General features: G+C 39.3%; 1 pseudogene across 1 annotated transcript in view; it reads right to left on the bottom strand.

Moving 5' to 3' along the window:
- LOC146982955 (nuclear GTPase SLIP-GC-like) overlaps nt 1-16557 on the bottom strand; it is a 134287-nt pseudogene that overhangs the window by 29780 nt on the left and 87950 nt on the right. The gene's annotated exons all lie outside the window — the stretch shown is intronic.

Raw genomic sequence — 16557 nt, 5'->3', positions numbered from 1 at the left:
TTGTTTATACAGTAATTACCTGCATATGCTCCCAGTCTTTTGTCGCATCTTCGTTTACTGGCTGGTGACTGAAAGCTGCTTGACTCCGCCTGAAGATCCAACGTTCTCTTTCCTGTCTCACCTGTATTACTTGTGCCACTGGTGGAGGGCAATACCTGAGGATGATCATAAATATTTCACCGCTAAAACATTGTTTCATTAAGAAATTATAAGGTGTGGTTAATATCACACAGTCAGGTACTATCCATAGACTGTAAAAAGAATGGACGGGGATCAGACAGAGCATAAACCAGTCGCCCCGCTCTTATCCGCGGTGCAAGAAACACACACAGTCATGTCACAGCCGCCCACCGCAGAGTGTGAGTCTGCCGAGGCAGACGAGGTGTCTGGCTGACCTGAGCACCGCGGAGGACAGCGAGTATATTATTATATATTAAGACTGTCGCTTCTTTTGTTTTTCAATCGTCAGTGTTGTTTGATCTTTTGATCCCAGTCTCATATGAGAGCAGAGTGGAGCAGAGCTTTGTTTTGGTACGTGATATGAGACGCGACCGGCGCGATGACGTGGTGGCACGTAACGTTCAGCGTTACCACGTAAATTAGCGGGTTGACCCGGGTCTGGCGTTCCCACTGCAAGCCGATCGGAGCCGAGCTGATTAAAGTCGTTCAATGGGAAAGGGGCCAAATGCCGATTGTTAGCGGGTCGACCCGCGTTTAAAAAACCTGCGTCGACCCACTAACAATCAGCATTTGGCCCCTTTCCCATTGACCAAAATGAGCCGAGTCTGACCCCCCGCTGAGGGATCAGACAGAGCATAAACCAGTCGCCCCGCTCTCATCCGCGGTGCAAGAAACACGTGTCATGCCACAGCCGCCCGCCGCGGAGTGTCCGTCCGCTGAGGCAGATGAGGCGTCTGCTGACCTGCTGCGGAGCACCAGGACCGCGGAGGACAACGAGTCTGCCGTGGCCGTGACGGACGTCTGCGGCACAACACGTCGGTTCCAGGGTGCCATTCCGAAGGGCCGCCACTCCGAACGTTTACTTTAATTTGTCGGAATGCCGACCCTTAATTATTTATGGGAAAAGGGTGCCATTACGAACCTGAAAGAAAGGGTGCCATTCCGAACCTGAAAAAATCTTGAATGGTTTGGCACAGAGTAAACAAGCCTAATTGTGGTGGTAGCGTAGTGGTCAGAGCATCTGCTTTTGACACGGTGGATCAGGGTTCGACTCCCGGGGGAGATACTAACTGCGATTTTATTGGCCTCTACCTAACCTTTTTACTAAACTTAACCAACTCCTTTCTACATTGCCTAAACCTAACCAAAGCACAGAGCAAGGACATTTATTTTCAGCAGGAGTGCCGCGGCTGCATCAGACCATGGATGTAATGCATCAGACTCGCACCTGGGTGAAACTTTGGAGGCGGAGGGGGAGGGGGAGGGGGAGGGGCCGGTCGGGCGCTGTCCCCGCGGCGCGTCGTGTCAAGCCGGGCAGGAAGTCAAACCACGAGAGAATCCGGTCAATTTTCAAAATAAAACACATTCGGAACGGCGGCCCCTCGGGAAGTTCGAAATGACGGACCTTTGGGAATTTTCGGACTGGCAGACCGTCGGAATGGCGGTCCTTCGGAATGGCGGTCGCCCCCCAACACGTCAGTTAAACACACAGTCGCTTTCTTTTGTTTTTTGTTTTTGGTCAGTGTTCTTTGATCTTTTGATCCCAGTCTGGAATGAGAGCAGAGCTTTGTTTTGGTACGTGATATGAGACGTGACCGGCACGATGACATAGCGTCACGTAACGCTCAGCGTCATCATGTAAATTAGCGGGTTGACCCGGGTCTGGCGTTCCCACTGCAAGCCGATCGGAGCTGAGCCGATTGAAGGCGATTTTAACCCGCGTCACTTGCCGAGTCGTTTGACCCGTGCGCCTTTCCCACTGCCACCAAAAGCCGATTGTTAGCGGGTCTAAACGGGTTTTTTGACCAGTGGGAAAGGGGTATGCCTATAAGAGTAACCCGCTAAATGACAGCACACGCAAACCACAGTATTTAAATTAGGGTTTTGTGCGTGGTAATCGTTTCCGCCATGGAGAGTGTGGACAGGACAGAGAGCTGGATGGCCGCATGAAATTTGATCTAATGGATTAATAGAGAGCACAGGTGGGACACTCAGGCCCAACTGACCAGAGGGATCAAAGACGGGGTGAAGGCAGAGGTGACGTCAGTCCCGGTCCTGGAGCTAAGCAGCCACATAGGCTACTGGAGAGGGAGGAGAGGAAAGGGGCGCACAGAAGGAGAGACGTGCTTAAATGACTTTTAACACACCTCAAAAACTGCTACAGTTTGCTTGAATGACCCGGATGTGAGGAAATGCAGAGATAAGAGCTTTTGCCCTGGCAGGCAGGTATTAAAGCAGAACTATGCAGGATTTCGGCTGTAATTATTGTGGCTCAGAGTCACTGTGATGGTTGAGTGACCTGTTATGAAGTGAATGGGGTCTAGGCCAATGCGCTCACCCCCCCCACTGGCTGAAAACCGCACTTGCAAGATCAGTCGTCCGTCTCGGTGTTACAAATCTCGTCAATGGATAGAAGTATCGCGAGAAACTGCCTTACGGCAGTACGAGATAAGAACGCATATGACGTCATGCATGTCACGAATCGTGATTGGTTTGAGTTCGGAAAGTCGGAGGAAACCATGGAAACATGAAATGTTTACTGATGAAGTTCAGCTTGTGGCTAACAGGGAGCTAATGCTAACACAGATACACACACAATGGGTCTTTTATAAGATAATGTAATACATCATGACACACACACACACACCTTCGCGTTTTGGAACCTTTATTCCTGTGTGTGTATGTCTGTGTCTTTGTGCCTGTGTGTGGCTGTATTAGCGTTAGCGTTAGCTCCGTGTTAGCATAGCGTTAGCTCGGTGTTAGCCTTAGCTCCGTGTTAGCAAAGATATTCAATAAATGGAAAGATACTCCATGAGCGGCTGCTCCAATGATATGAAATGGTATACACTTCCTGTCTCTCTAAGTGGGCGTGGCCAACCGTCACCCCACCTCGTCTGTGAACGTGTGTGTGGATTTATACAATTTTTAGGTAGATGAAAGTGAGATATTTATATTTTCTTATGATAACATTAAATATTTACACTACTAACAGTAATATTTAGCATGCCAAAAATAATTTAAATCATTTTCACGGGAGTTCGCGGCCGTTTGTTTGACGTTGCCTAGGAGATCTGTGCCAAATCTCGCGAGAGTGTGTCGTAGAGACAGAGACAGGTCTTGAACAAAGTGGATTTTCTCCGGATCTCTCCGTCTGAAAATTACCATTTTGGTGTCAAACTGTTCAGAAGAGATGTGGCTTGTGAAAAATGAGTCCAAAATTTGCTTCAGTGACCGTGGGGAGAAAGGCCCGATCATAATCGGTGTTCACATTAAATTGTCCCATAGGAATCAATACACTCCAGGCTGCCTCTGGTCTCTCTAAAGGGGCGTGGCCGTGCAGAAGCCCACGTGACATGCATACAGGAAGCCAGTGTTGCCAACTTGGCGACTTTGTCGCTAAATCTGGCGACTTTCCAACCCCTCTTGGTGACTTTTTTTGTCAAAAGCGACTAGCGACAAATCTAGCGACTTTTTCCCGTGATATTACAAACGTTTCTGGAGCTGAAATCACGTTATCACAGCTGTTTTCAACAGGAGGAGGAGGTGGCGGCGGCGAGTTTTTTTTTTTTTTTTTACGACAGTGACATGTGCCTACCAGAACTGTGTGGGGGAGCTCCGGAGAGGGAAAAAAAGAGAAACCAACGAAGGAGCGAGCTATTTCCGGCCGACCTGCATAGTTCTGCTTTAAATCAATAAAAGAAAAAAAGTTGTGCCAAACAATACTTGCCATTCAAACGTATAAAGACGCAAAAACTTCCACCGCAATCTGTTTCAGGTTTGGTAAATCACATTGCGTGCGCTAAATACATCTATTTGCATCTACTCCTCCCAATATTTTGCACGTTCTGGCCGAAATGCCAATATTTGCATATTCATCAAGGCAAATGAACGCGCTAAATGCATCGTGTATGCTTTTTTGCCCGTTTGAGACGCAATCCTCAGTGCACCCGGTTAGTAGATCAACTTGCTCATTTTTTTGCAGGTGACATCAAGTTTGCACACGTTTTTATACAAGCAAACCTTTAGTAGATCAGGCCTGATTATTTTCATCTCTTTTTTTCATTGTTTTCCTCAGTCAACAACACAGCGAGACAATTGTTCAGTCATAACTTCCTAACTCAGGATACTTCATTGCAAGTGCATAAGAACAGAAACATTATATACCTGTAAAGCTATGTGTTGTTCTTACCTGAGACGAGTCAGTTGCTTCAACACGCCTCTGTTGGCACAGAAGATAAAATGTAACTTGTAAATATTCAGAAAATAAAATCTAATCCCTCTGTTGAACTGCTCGACTCCCCCTGAAGATCCAACTTTCTCTTTCCTGTCTCACCTGTATTATTTGTGCCACTGGTAGAGGGCAATACCTGAACAATGTTTGATTTAGACATTACATTCACACAGGCTTCATCCTTTAACAGAGCTCTGAACACACATTAACAGTGATACTTTAATTTGTGTCTCCATCAGATCTGGGATGAGTCTGAAAAAACCTCTGCAGAGTCCAGAAAAAGTGAATTCATCATTCATCATGATGATTCATTATCAGCATTTTCCTCAACAACATGATGAAGCGAGACAATGTTCAGTCATGACTTCCTAACTCAGGATACGTCATTGCCTTAAATTCATATGCATGAGAACAGAGAAAAGTTAAACCATTATATACATGTAAAACTCTGTTGTTCTTACCTGAGCAGAGTCAGCTGCTTCTACGCGCTTCTGTTGAAACAGCAGATAAAGTGTGAATATTTAGATCAATTACAATAAATGTCTTAAATAACATCAAACTATAATAAACTGCCATCGAGAAGATGGCCAAAGACAGACAGAAGTGGAGGGACTTTGTTGCTGCCCTATGCGCCATCCGGCGTAATGGGGATAAGTAAGTAAGTAATAATAAACTGCATTCAACTTACATGAGGAGAAGAAACGACTGTTTCCTGATGTGTGGTCTGTTGCTCTGCCTGGTGACAAACAGAAAGTAATTGCTTAATTATTTGCATTATCAATAGCAGTAAATAGATGTATTTTTAAAGTTCTAGTGAATGCCACAAGTTTATTTGTGGCTGTCATCAGGACTGTAAACAGCTGTAACTGTAACAGTATGAAGTTAAATTTAGTAGAAAGTACCTTTACAGTGCAGAACATTGCCTTTAACAATTTGAGCCTCTTCTTAAATTTTGACCTTGGTCCCACTTGTGTGATCAGGTTATCAATATCCTGATCATTAAGACAGTATAGACTTTCTGCATCAATGCCTTGATCTGTAATTAACAACAAATATTCAAATGAATAACAGTCATGCAAAAACAAGTCATTTAACCTATTGCACAGGTCTGGAGTGAAACAGATGCAGGAACAGCTGCTTATTTTAACTGTAAGAATATGTCAGACAAACTCAGAGAACAGTATTTGTCACTTGAATCAATGCTTTTTGTTCCTGATCTTTAAAATCTATCTAATCTTGGTAACTATATAATATGGTTATGATCAGACAGTGATATTGATCATCTTACTGCATGAACAACATTTGCCTTGTTTATTTGTTTATAAGTTTATTTGAAAACAGGGACAGTGCACATTAATAACATCACTGTAAATGCGCCAGAATTAGCCAAGAGGCTATTTTTCATCTGTAGTCCCCAGACGGATGTTAAAAAGTCACCCTAAAAACAGAATATTTAACGCTCAATGTTGTATCCAAAGTCAACAAAATATTTGTTGACACTCCTGAAACCAGTACACAGTAGACTTTACCGTGGCACAAAGTTGCAACATTTTTGCACGAGTCAGAAGACAGAGTATACTTGGACATTTCTACATTAACATAGAAACACTGTAAAATCTTACCTTTAAATGTCTCTATCAACTCACTGAGACCCCATTCAGTTAATTTGAGATGAACAAACTCGTCCATGTTAAAGAACAGAAACTGAAAGTTAAAGAACATATAAGAACAATATTTAATCAATTATTAATGGTAGACATTTCGAGATATGAAAAATCAACTGTTCATTAAGCTGTGTATTCGTTAAGATTAAGTAGGTGACTCAGGAACCTCCACTATCACAACAAGTCAGCTCGTTCCACTGTAAAATGTACAGTGCATGTCTGGACCAGCTGCATATAGACGAACAATTTATGTTAAGATAAAATTAAAACACTTTTTAATGTCCAGATCCATAGAGTTAAGATGAAATCAGAATATTCACATCTTTCCTCATACAGTATGTCAGTGCCTATTTAAAACAAATGTTGAAGATTTCGCTTCATAAAAACACGGACTGAAGAGTCAGAAAACAGTCAAATCACAGTTAGAAAACAGAGGTGTTATTTTGAGTGTACATTCAGATAGGATTAAGTTTCAGGTCAGTTTCAGGGATATGTATCTACACTGAGAACGTGTTCTAAAAATACAAATAACATAACAGAGAGAAACAACACTATAGACCTCTACATGTAGAGGTCTATAGTGTTGTTTTGTCCTACTGCGGCTGCCTAATTTACTGTAGTAGGTGATCATAAATGTCATGCATTGAAGTTAGTGTACTCACATTTTTTCTGATCCTCTTCACCACACATACATGTCTCCACTGGTGCCTGATCTACACTGAATCCTTTGTCTTATTCAGTCTCCACCTCTCACCTGCCTTCTCCCCTCCCCATTGACAGAGCAGGCGCAGCAACTGAACAAAGTAATAGACATTAGTTGTACATTTGTACACTGTTACTAAGATCCGAAGTACAGTGATGATGAACTAAAACTTTGAATCGTTGCATCATTATTCAGTTGCAGGGCAAGGCAAGGCAAGGCAAGGCAATTTTATTTGTATAGCCCGTTTTTACAAACAGTTTGTCTCAAACTCAGGGTATTTTTTTTCTGTCAAGCAAGTACTATATATTTTCAACCGAGTTTATTTGCTGTAGGCGTATTTTTACTTTGAGGTATTCGTATCTGTGAACATTGTAAATATTCATGCAATGTCTTTAATTACTGCAACTTCATGAATTCCCAATGTTCAGTCAAATACAGTGCATTCAGGCTCCCGCAGGTTCAATGATTGTAGATGTTTAAACATGCATTGCTCTAGTAATTTTCCTATTTAACCATCATCTACTCTGTCTGTTGGCTCCTTCTTTAGGCTATTTTTAAGTTATTTAGGTTATTTCTGGGACATTTTGCTTTTACTGAGATAGGACAGTGGAGAGTGAAATGAACATGCCATGAACTCCGCAACTCTGTTAGCCCCACATTATCAGTACCTAACACTCCATAACCCCCACGCTAGCCATGTTAGTTATTACTGTCTGTTTTAGCTATATCTTTTTTTTCTTTCTTTCTTGAATATTGATGACTCGAAATTAAGCCATGATAAAACAGCGCTCCATTTATCACTTGCAGTGCATTCAGAAGATGATTAATCAAGGCATGGATGAACAGGTTAACTATAGTACAGTTCATATGAGGCCATGTTGAAGCAGCCTGGGAGTGCTGCCAGGAAAGATCACCTCATATTTATCAGATCACTTCCTGGTGACTGATGTATGCAGTCATGACACAGACGCAAATTCATGTGTGATATTCTGCTGCCACTCCCCATGTGCAATACCCCCCCATTCCCCACACTCACACCATCTTTTAAACTATTATTTATATTATGTGTTTTCATGTGTCCTAATTTCATTATAGTTTATTTTAATAGTTGTGTTTCTTTTATTGCACTGACCTGAACTAGAACCTTGAATTTTGTCATGTTAATGCACTGTCTGTTAATATGATGACGATAAAGCTTCTACACTGATATAACTGAGTGAAATCAATTGACAGATCATTTTCATGGATATGTCATGATTGAATGATCCACATTCAGTATGCAATAGTACAGTATGCACTCATATTTATTGCTGATTAATATTTTTTCTATTCAACATACATCATCATATTATTACATTGGTACATACGTTACTACATTGGTCTCTTGTTGATAGAAGGTGAAGTATTAGAGACATACAGTGCAGGATTTGCTTCTGCTACATGCAGCGCTTTCCACTCAAAAGAGAAACCTGTTAAGTTGTAGCATACACTATACTATACCAAAAACATTTTTACCTTTAGATTTGTTTCAGAATACTTTTAAGAATTAAAACAATAAAAAGTAGGGTAACCCTTTCTTTTACAGTCCCCTAATTACTGTGTATTTACTGTGTAAATACAAGGTAATAGAAAGAAATTACAAGGTAACTAACACTGGTAAAATGATGGTAACTACAGAGTAAATACTAACTAATTGCCTTGAAATATCTCAACTATTACTAAAGAACAACACTGCATTAATGGGTAATTACTACCGTCATTATGAAGGTAACAACAGTAAAATAATAACGCAATTACAATGTAAAAGGAGAGAAATTACATCCCATTTACCTGGTAGTATAATCCAATATCTCACCTGTCCATCGTGTTACTAAGTTATTGAGCTGTTTTGGCTGGTAATAACTTTGCTCATTCATTTATCATGCATGATTTTATTTAGTACTTACCTGGCAAATATGCCATCAGAGTCGTCTTGTTAATTAAACCTTCTGTAGTGTTACCAGGTAAAACCTGTATATTTACCAAGCAAATAAGATGAAAGTGTGCTGTAAAAGAAAGCGTGGCTTCTTTCCACAGTATTACCAGTTTATTACTATGTAATTAAGCCAAGACTGTTCAGTTTTACACATTTTCGTTTCTCAACATTACCATGTATTTTCTGTAGCATTACTAGGTAAAACACATCTATTTACCAAGTAAATAAGATGAAAGTGTGCTGTAAAAGAAAGCGTGGCTTCTTACCAGTTTATTACTATGTAATTAAACCAAGATTGTTCAGTTTTGCACATTTTCGTTTCACAACATTACCATGTATTTTCTATAGTGTTACCAGGTAAAACACATCTATTTACCAAGCAAATAAGATGAAAGTGTGCTGTAAAAGAAAGCGTGGCTTCTTTCCACAGTATTACCAGTTTATTACTATGTAATTAAGCCAAGACTGTTCAGTTTTACACATTTTCGTTTCTCAACATTACCATGTATTTTCTGTAGCATTACTAGGTAAAACACATCTATTTACCAAGTAAATAAGATGAAAGTGTGCTGTAAAAGAAAGCGTGGCTTCTTACCAGTTTATTACTATGTAATTAAACCAAGACTGTTCAGTTTTACAAATTTTCGTTTCACAACATTACCATGTATTTTCTATAGTGTTACCAGGTAAAACACATCTATTTACCAAGCAAATAAGATGAAACTGTGCTGTAAAAGAAAGCGTGGCTTCTTTCCACAGTATTACCAGTTTATTACTATGTAATTAAACCAAGACTGTTCAGTTTTACATATTTTCGTTTCTCAACATTACCATGTATTTTCTGTAGCATTACTAGGTAAAACACATCTATTTACCAAGTAAATAAGATGAAAGTGTGCTGTAAAAGAAAGCGTGGCTTCTTACCAGTTTATTACTATGGAATTAAACCAAGACTGTTCAGTTTTACATATTTTTGTTTCTCAACTTTACCATGTATTTTCTGTAGCATTACTAGGTAAAACACATCTATTTACAAGTAAATAAGATGAAACTGTGCTGTAAAAGAAAGTGTGGCCTCTTTCCACAGTATTACCAGTTTCTTACTATGTAATTAAACCAGTACTGTTCAGTTTTACATATTTTCCATTCTCAACATTACCATGTATTTTCTGTAGTGTTACCAGGTAAAACATGACTATTTTCCAAGTAAATAAGATGAAACTGTGCTGTAAAAGAAAGCGTGGCTTCTTTCCACAGTATTACCAGTTTATTACTATGTAATTAAACCAAGACTGTTCAGTTTTACATATTTTCGTTTCTCAACATTACCATGTATTTTCTGTAGCATTACTAGGTAAAACACATCTATTTACCAAGTAAATAAGATGAAAGTGTGCTGTAAAAGAAAGCGTGGCTTCTTACCAGTTTATTACTATGGAATTAAACCAAGACTGTTCAGTTTTACATATTTTTGTTTCTCAACTTTACCATGTATTTTCTGTAGCATTACTAGGTAAAACACATCTATTTACAAGTAAATAAGATGAAACTGTGCTGTAAAAGAAAGTGTGGCCTCTTTCCACAGTATTACCAGTTTCTTACTATGTAATTAAACCAGTACTGTTCAGTTTTACATATTTTCCATTCTCAACATTACCATGTATTTTCTGTAGTGTTACCAGGTAAAACATGACTATTTTCCAAGTAAATAAGATGAAACTGTGCTGTAAAAGAAAGCGTGGCTTCTTTCCACAGTATTACCAGTTTATTACTATGTAATTAAACCAAGACTGTTCAGTTTTACATATTTTCGTTTCTCAACATAACCATTTATTTTCTGTAGTGTTACCAGGTAAAACATGTCTATTTACCAAGTAAGTAAGATGAAAGTGTGCTGTAAAAGAAAGTGTGGCCTCTTTCCACAGTATTACCAGTCTCTTACTGTGTAATTGAACCAAGACTCTTCAGTTTTACACATTTTCCATCCTCAACATTACCATGTATTTTCTATAGTGTTACCAGGTAAAACATGACTATTTTCCAAGTAAATAAGATGAAACTGTGCTGTAAAAGAAAGTGTGGCTTCTTTCCATAGTATTACCAGTTTCTTACTGTGTAATTAAACCAAGACTTTTCAGTAACAATACACAAAAATCACAGTTCGATACGTACCTCGGTTTTGAGGTCTCGGTTCGGTTAATTTTCGGTACAGTAAGATAACCAAATGCAAATTTGATTGTTGTTTATTAGGAATTTTTTTCAACCAAATGTACAGGTTTTGGTCAAATGTAATTATTTTACTCACCGACTAATGTTATGTTGTACATTGTCCCTGATACAAATAAACTTATCAAACCATTATACAAAATATAAAAAAAGAGAAAAGAATAGGCCTAAAGTGCTGACTAATAAGTCAAATAAATTATTCTCAAATTAACAAAATACGGTATAAATAAGCCTTACAATGAATAAAATATTCACAAATAAACAAAATATATAAAACATGATTAAAAAAAAAATTCTCACACAACTTTTGCAACACAGCCAGAGAGAGAGAGAGAGAGAGAGACGGACAGACAGACAAAGGGACAGGCAGACTGTGCCTACAAGCAGGGGGGTCCTCAAGCCTCTGTTTTCTTGCTAGCGGTAGCATTAGCCACGACGCAAACGGGCTGCACATGTAGCTGCAGTCGGACTGTAAACACACACAACTTCTCACCCGTGCTCAGCGTTGTACCGAACCGAACGCCCCGTACCGAAACGGTTCAATACAAATACATGTAGTGGCGTCGCCTGGCCTGGGCATTCCTGGCTCTAGCCCCGAACATTTCTTATTCAGCCCCGGATGTTTTCTCAGACGGAGTTAAACAGAAGTGAGATGGTAGTTTTGTAATTTCCCAGTCACAGTGAATGCAACACAGGCACGACGCCACGACCAATCAGAGAGAAGTGTTGTGGAAGCGGAGACTCCTCCTCCGTGTTTTATTGGCTAACAGCCAGGTAACCAAGGTAACTATTTGAATTGTAGCGACGACATCAGGCGTTTTTTTTTTTCTCTGCACGAACCAGCGCGTCTGGTCGGATTGGGCCGTCCATGTTCGCTTGAGCCCAAAAGAACAACCAGGCAGCAGAGTACAAAAACAGAGGAACAGAGACAGCCCAGCAACAGGTGTGTGTGTGTGTGTGTGTGTGTGTGTGTGTGTGTGTGTGTGTGTGCATGTGTGTGCATGTGCGTGCATGTGCGTGTGCGTTACCTGCTGCAAAAGGTAGGCTAATAATATTATATATATATATATCAGTGGCGGCTGGTGACTGAAAAAATAGGGGAGGACAGGAGGAACACCAGTCCACGGCGTCATGTTATTTTATACTAGTTGACTAATTACTTACTTTCTTATATTCAATGAAAATTAAACAGTAAAACAATGTCTTACAAGATTTCTTAAAAACAAGATCATTTTATTCAATCTTACTGTTTTCAGATTAGCACAGGCCTAATGAAAAAGACAGAGCCTTTATCATGTGGGATGTAAAAAAAAAAAAAAAAAAAAGCAGGCCAGTGTTCAACACCTGTAAATGCCACAGTGGGGATTTATTTCACACCCTCTGATTCAAAAAGGAAAAACAAAAACCATGAAAATCTGTAATTATTAATAACAAAGCAAAGTGTTCCACTCAAATTACATAGCCTACATATTTGGCTTTTACCTGAGCTGACATACGGCGGAGAAAGAAAAAAAAAAAAGTCCGGTTGTGTCTTTGTTTACCCTCCAGCTGCCCAGGTCACGTAACTGAAAACTATGAACAATCCTTCTGACTGCTTCTCTCTGATATCTCTGAACAGTTTATCCAGAAATCTGCTGATATTTCCTTTCAAATCGACACCAATATCGCTGAAAACTCCGTATTTCTTGTGCTAGATGCAGCATGAGCAGCAGGGCTCGGACTGAAAGTTTGGCACACATAGCAACAGTAACCAAGGGGGGTTGGAGAACTGTGATTGGACCAACCTGATGTCAATCTTGTGTTCTGGTTGCTGATTGGTAAGGGAGGACGTCCTCCCTTAGCGCGTCATTTTACGTGTCTTAGCCAATCACAGATCAGCATGAAAAAATCCTAAATGCATTGAGTGAATGGAAGGAGATCCCGCCCCGAGGCGTCTAGAGGAGGACAGAAGCCCTCCGTCCTCCTCTAAGCCCCCACCTTCCTGCTCCCTGCTCCTCACACAGACTGCTCTGTCTCCTCCGCCTGCAGGCGACGCTGTTGAGCTGTTTTAAGTGGATTTAGTGGATTCTCTTCCATAAAAGAGATTAAAAAATATATTATAAATGATTTGGTCATGGTTTATTTCAACCAGTTACTCTTTATTAAAAATATGTTGATCTTCCTCTTGTCTCTCAAAAATAGAGGAGGACCAACCTCCTCTGACTCTATGGACCAGCCTCCACTGATATATATATATATTGGCTGAAAATCTTAGGACATGTGTAAAGCTCAAGCATGTGTTCTTGCCATTACAATGATAGGAACCGTTCTCACTCAATAATAAATCTGTTTTATTTTATCTAAAGCAATGTTGTCCTTTATTTTCTCCTCAGAGTAGTCTACACCAGCATGCCTTCCTGCTTGTAGGAGGGGTGGGGGCGGGGCGGTGGCTCCTCTCTCTGTGTTTGTCTGTCTGCCTGTCCCTCTGTCTGTCCGTCTCTCTCTCTTTCTCTCTCTCTCTCTGGCCGTGTTGCGCACGGGCTCCAGCACCTGTGGATCTGCTGCAAATGTGCCAAGAGCATCGTCAGGCAGCCGTTGTGGCATTTGCCCACATTGCCCTATGGTCGGTCCGTCAAAAGTTGTGTGAGAAGTTTTTTTTTTAAATCATGTTTTATATATTTTGTTTATTTGTGAATATTTAATTCATTGTAAAGCTTATTTTATATACCGTATTTTGTTAATTTGAGAATAATTTATTTAACTTATTAGGCAGCACTTTAGAACAGTAGGCCTAGGCCTATTCTTTTCTCTCTTCTTTAATATTTTGTATAATGGTTTAGTTTTGTTTAATACGTTTATTTGTATCAGGGACAATGTACAACATAACATTAGTAGGTGAGTAAAATAATTACATTTGACTAAAACATGTACATTTGGTTTAGAAAAATTCCTAATAAACAATCAAATTTATGTTTTGCATTTGGTTCTCTTACTGTACCGAAGATGATCCGAACTGACATGGTAATGTTGAGAACGCAAAATATGTAAAACTGAACAGTCTTGGTTTAAATAAATAGTAATAAACTGGTAATACTGTGGAAAGAAGCCACGCTTTCTTTTACAGCACACTTTCATCTTATTTACTTGGTAAATAGATGTGTTTTTCCTAGTAATACTACAGAAAATACATGGTAATGTTGAGAAACGAAAATGTGTAAAACTGAACAGTCTTGGTTTAATTACATAGTAATAAACTGGTAATACTGTGGAAAGAAGCCACGCTTTCTTTTACAGCACAGTTTCATCTTATTTACTTGGTATGTGTTTTACCTAGTAATGCTACAGAAAATACATGGTAAAGTTGAGAAACAAAAATATGTAAAACTGAACAGTCTTGGTTTAATTACATAGTAATAAACTGGTAAGAAGCCACGCTTTCTTTTACAGCACACTTTCATCTTATTTACTTGGTAAATAGATGTGTTTTACCTAGTAATGCTACAGAAAATACATGGTAATGTTGAGAAACGAAAATATGTAAAACTGAACAGTCTTGGTTTAATTACATAGTAATAAACTGGTAATACTGTGGAAAGAAGCCACGCTTTCTTTTACAGCACAGTTTCATCTTATTTGCTTGGTAAATAGATGTGTTTTACCTGGTAACACTATAGAAAATACATGGTAATGTTGAGAAACGAAAATGTGTAAAACTGAACAGTCTTGGTTTAATTACATAGTAATAAACTGGTAAGAAGCCACGCTTTCTTTTACAGCACACTTTCATCTTATTTGCTTGGTAAATAGATGTGTTTTACCTGGTAACACTATAGAAAATACATGGTAAAGTTGAGAAACAAAAATATGTAAAACTGAACAGTCTTGGTTTAATTACATAGTAATAAACTGGTAAGAAGCCACGCTTTCTTTTACAGCACACTTTCATCTTATTTACTTGGTAAATAGATGTGTTTTACCTAGTAATGCTACAGAAAATACATGGTAATGTTGAGAAACGAAAATGTGTAAAACTGAACAGTCTTGGCTTAATTACATAGTAATAAACTGGTAATACTGTGGAAAGAAGCCACGCTTTCTTTTACAGCACACTTTCATCTTATTTGCTTGGTAAATATACAGGTTTTACCTGGTAACACTACAGAAGGTTTAATTAACAAGACGACTCTGATGGCATATTTGCCAGGTAAGTACTAAATAAAATCATGCATGATAAATGAATGAGCAAAGTTATTACCAGCCAAAACAGCTCAATAACTTAGTAACACGATGGACAGGTGAGATATTGGATTATACTACCAGGTAAATGGGATGTAATTTCTCTCCTTTTACATTGTAATTGCGTTTTTATTTTACTGTAGTTACCTTCATAATGACGGTAGTAATTACCCATTAATGCAGTGTTGTTCTTTAGTAATAGTTGAGATATTTCAAGGCAATTAGTTAGTATTTACTCTGTAGTTACCATCATTTTACCAGTGTTAGTTACCTTGTAATTTCTTTCTTTTACCTTGTAATTACACAGTAAATACACAGTAATTAGGGGACTGTAAAAGAAAGGGTTACCAAAAGGAGTACAAAATACAGTTAGTTTGCAGTTAGCAAATGTCTCAGCCTTGAATATGAAGTTACTTAAGTCTACCAACTTTAAGGTCATAATATAAAGGCATGGACAGAAAACATGAAAGGAATGCATTATATAAAAACTGTAGAATCATTAAAAACCACATAGTCTTTGGAACATTTGAAGTGGCAAACACATGTAGCCTATCGTATAAAACACATTAATAAGGCAAGAATGTCCTAATCAAAAAATCTAAAGTCTCTACAAGCAATTCAGAAAGAAAAAAACTCAAAGACAACAAGAATAGTAACATAAACATGGTTGAGAACAAATCCTCATGTCGGCAGGGACATTCAGTGTCGTCAGGCCTCTGCTGTTTCCTTCCAGTGAGCAAACCTGAAATATCCACCAGAAGTAGAATAAATAACAGAATTTTGACACTGAACAAAATCACATTAAGCATTAATGAACGTCTGTCTGACAAAGTGGGACAGATGTCATTCCAAACTGGCTACTAACAGAGCATGCAGAGGATCTTGCCCCACTGCATACCAACAAGGGCTTTTTCCCGATGCCGAAACAGTCAAATGTATGCCCCATTCCTAAAAGCTCAAACCCCGGCGCAATTTCTGAGTGGCAACCTATTTCCCTAATATTCTGTGCAGGAAAAAATTAACAAAGGCTCATCATGAAGAAGTTTGTGCCCACAACTCACTCTCTCTCTCTCTGTAAAAATCACTATATCTTCCTTTACGCAGCACAACATCAGGACTGGTCAGAGCAACACACACCTGCTCTCTACACCTGAGTCTGAACCAATGATTAGAGTTCTCCTGGCCGACATGTCCAAGGCATTTGATCGTGTGGATCACACCATCCTAATGTAGAACATCTTGGACCTAAAACTCTGCCCAGCCTTGACAGCCGTACAGTTACGTATATCTGCGGCAGGAAACAAAGTGGTGGCTAATGGCACCCACAGCTCCTGGATTGATGTCACATCAGAGGTGCCACAAG

The sequence above is a fragment of the Trachurus japonicus genome, chromosome 8, assembly GCF_045865225.1.
Source record: "Trachurus japonicus isolate A0001 chromosome 8, Traja_1.0".
NCBI lineage: Eukaryota > Metazoa > Chordata > Actinopteri > Carangiformes > Carangidae > Trachurus > Trachurus japonicus.
The sequence above is the reverse complement of the archived record's forward strand: the minus strand, read 5'-3'. Positions and strand labels throughout refer to the sequence as shown.